Source organism: Athalia rosae, chromosome 3, assembly GCF_917208135.1.
Source record: "Athalia rosae chromosome 3, iyAthRosa1.1, whole genome shotgun sequence".
In the NCBI taxonomy this organism is placed as follows: Eukaryota; Metazoa; Arthropoda; class Insecta; order Hymenoptera; family Athaliidae; genus Athalia; species Athalia rosae.
This window is the reverse complement of record NC_064028.1, coordinates 11,384,034-11,387,718: the sequence shown is the minus strand read 5'-3', so window position 1 is coordinate 11,387,718 and position 3,685 is coordinate 11,384,034. Positions and strand designations below refer to the sequence as shown.

Here is a 3,685-nt window from a genome sequence, read left to right as displayed (position 1 = left end):
TTTTGCTCCGAAAAACGTCCAAATTCGGAAACTCATAACCGCTCGAAAAATTGAGGTAGAGAGTTGTAAGAAAAAGGTATTTTGAAGCGTGAAGCTTCACCTTTCAGATGCTACGAGTCGATTTGAATTGCGTTTTTGCGTTCACTAGTTGTACTCTCCTGATTCAATTCATGTCGAAAACGTCAAGTGAACTTTTGACTTTGAGAAGGTGCACTGAGTGTCTCAGTCGGTAGATTAAAATTTTTATGATGTCATTTCGAAGGTTGAAGTGTTCCCTTGAAAACACGTCCTTGAAATTTTTCGTACAATTTTTTTTGCATGAGTTATGCGACTCTAAAGCAGTTATGGTCTATAAATCTTTGATCGAATACCCTGACCGACACAGTTATCGTATCGAAGTTTTTCAAAATAAATGATTAATCTAATTTACACTTGTAAATTTCGTGGCGGGTAATCATTCTGATTCTTCTTCTATCAGATAGATAGGTTTACAAATTGGAGGGTGAAAAACATCGTAAAAACAAGGGAAGCAAAGAGGCTTACGACACCACGAACATAAGATGAACGCAATACCATCGCAACCACATTTAACCTTGCGGATTGTAAGTTCAAGCTTGAACTGTCCCCTATAAAATGCGCACTTGCGTTTTTTTTTTATCCTTTTTTTTCATCACGTTATTCAACTCAGAACGCAAACAGAAGATTTAACCATTACCTCCGGCATTAGCATTACCCAAGGTGTACCATGTAGAGGTTGCTCGGTAGGATTCACACCTCGTACCTTACCTCGTGTATAAGTGTGCATGCATTTTGTGTGTACCAGAGATCAGGACCCCATAGTTCGTTAATTCTACGGTATTTTTTGACTCCAAACCCTCTCTGGTACGTGTATGTGCGATTTGCTCGTGGCTGTGTCTGTGTTTGTTTTTGTGTGTGTTTATGTCAGTGTAAGACTAAAATCGCGTGTTACCGCCTCTTTGCCTCATTACTCCGCGGCATCTCTCGTGCATGTTGATGCAATTTCGAATTTAATATTCAGAGCAGAATTTCTCGTGTTCATGTTTTAGAACATGTAGGTGGGGTCATACAGATCGTCAGCACAAAAATCGCATTGTTGTCAAATCTCGCGAGGTAAGGTCGAGCGCTGCACGAAATTTGGCGGGATATACCGCAATATCAAATTCGAAATTGCATCAACATGCACGAGAGGTGCCGCGAAGTAATGAGGCAAAGAGGCATTTACTCCACGACCCATATCAGATTTTTTCATCTTTCGGGAATATTTTTGCAAGTAATTATGTGATCAGTGTTAAGGGGATATAACATACACCTAGAATATGGGAGAATATGGTGAATTTTGAAAAAAAATTTTCTTGTGAAAAATCAATCGCCTGACTCAAATGATCGCAATTTTAGTGATTTCCAAATAAAATCTAGAGAATTGACATGTAACATCGAATATTCTAGAATGCGTATGAAATTTCTGTAAAAAAAAATGTTCACTGGATGAGAATAATTGTTGAAATTGACCATGCTTGTGCTTTTCGAGGGTGTATGTAGCTCATAACAATTTACAATTGAAATTGACTGTATTTTATAATTTTACGATTTCACATCAATGAAGAACATGGACTTGGCCATTATCGAGTCCAGGCTCAAAGAGCTGGATGAGACCAGAGCGCTCCTCCTGGCCATGAAGGCGGCCCAGCAGCCGAATCCCAACGAAGACAAGGGTGAAGCCGGTGTTGCGGGAGAAAAGGTAAATCGACAAAATGGGTCAATAGTTTTTTTTCACGTTGTTTACTTATGCTTCGCATCGCAAATATTTTGTTATATTTTCTTCTCCTTGAAAGATTGTTGTATTACATTCACACGATTCCATCGAGCCGATCAATCGCCTCTTCAGGATCAATATTAAATTTATTCTAGGCCAAAAGTTATTAACATTGATCGTGTATTGTGAGATGAGTAAATATAGTAAATGCAGAACAATCTTCCAACAGAAAATGAAGATCGGTAAATGATCGCGTTATAAATGATCAGCGAATATCGTGCAATTTTCAATGAATCGAAAAAAGACACTCCTGCGACAATTCTAATTCTTTACATCGTGAACTTGATTTTTCACATCGAATTCAACGTAGGGAGACGACAATATGGAATGAAAATCTGGAAAAATTGGAGTTTCTGTTTCCGCCATTCGGGGCTGATTGAACTTTTTCGAAATTTTAGATCCATTTAGGGACTACCCTTACTGCCCATAGCAATAAGAAGTATGAGATGAATCGGTAAATTAATACAATAACAGCATAGCTGTCAACAAAAATACAAGAATGCAAAACTTAACAGATCAATTAACGAATTAACAGGCAGTTGATAAGGTTGAAGCGGCTGGTGGAAGCGGGAGTCTGAAAAGAAAGCATCGGGCCGGAAGAGATAAGGATGCGAGGAGAGATAAGTGAGTGTTCCAAGTAACATTGGCATGTGGCATTATCGGATACGACAGAATTATCATGCCGCATACAATTTGCTGTTCGTTGAAAACTTCATTCATGTAAAAGTATCGCGAATACCTCACTTAAGTACCATTTTCATAATTAAAAAATGTAGTCACAGCCGTTCGTCAAGCGTCAAGCAGAACCAAGCCTAATCCAAAGCTAGTCTACAAAGTACTTTGGTCTACAAATTATCTACTATTATCATAGAATATCTATGGTTATGGGAAAAACACTCGAAAAATAAGGACATTGCTATTACACCTACCTCCGGGGGCACAAGAGAAACACTCTCTTTCTATTCTGGACGATAGCGATGCGGATCGTGATGCCATTTGTCGATCAGATTTGTGTGAGGTGGCGACATTGTGCGCGTTGCTGAGGCGAACAAGTGCCCGCGTCTGTTGAACGGGATGCTTGGTGTGCGTTTGAATTGACCGTTTGGTCGATCCCCCCGCTTTGTACGAGGCGTGGTGCGCGATTGATCCAACGGTTTTTTTTATGCCTTTTTTTTTTAATTGTTTCTTTCCGAACTTGCGAAAGATACACATGAAAAAAAGTTACCATACTTTCACGAGGTAACCTGCTCCGACTGGAGTTTAGCTCCGCCGGGGTGACGTCGCGTTCTTCGCGGCAGAACGTTGGCAACGAAGTTTCGCCCCGTGAAAAGCAATTGAGATCATATTTCTTTTGCAAGATTCTTCGCGTCACGACGAGCCGGCGTAACAACCGACAATTAGCAAAGTGTCTCCTCAGCCCTCCGTTTTGACTCGAGGTGCAGCCGGAGACACGATGCAAAGTGCAAAAACGATTACCCTAAACGGAGGATCACTTGGCTCGTGGGTCGATGAAGAACGTAGCTAATTGCGCGTCTACTTGTGAACTGCAGGACACATGAACATCGACATTTCGAACGCACATTGCGGTCCACGGATACATATCCCAGACCACGTCTGGCTGAGGGTCGTTACAAAACAAACCACTACGCGTGGCCCCACCTCGCAAGAGGAACGAGGGTCACGTGCGCAAGAATTGGGCGTTCACCGTTGTGGTCCACGCGCGAGTTGCGCGCGAGCCCGCGGCGTCGCCTCAAACAATTTTGAGAGACTGACACGGTACGACTCGCGCCAACCACAGAAATCGGCGGGTTGGTGCGTCGCGGTTGTGTGGCCGGTCGTCGCGTCCCAGCG

General features: G+C 42.1%; 1 non-coding gene across 1 annotated transcript; it reads left to right on the top strand.

The window, feature by feature from the left end:
* The first annotated feature begins 3,307 nt into the window (after positions 1-3,307).
* Positions 3,308-3,462, top strand: LOC112694876. Its single transcript, XR_003150235.2, has one exon. It is a non-coding gene; the product is annotated as a 5.8S ribosomal RNA (ribosomal RNA).
* The last annotated feature ends 223 nt before the right edge of the window (positions 3,463-3,685 follow it).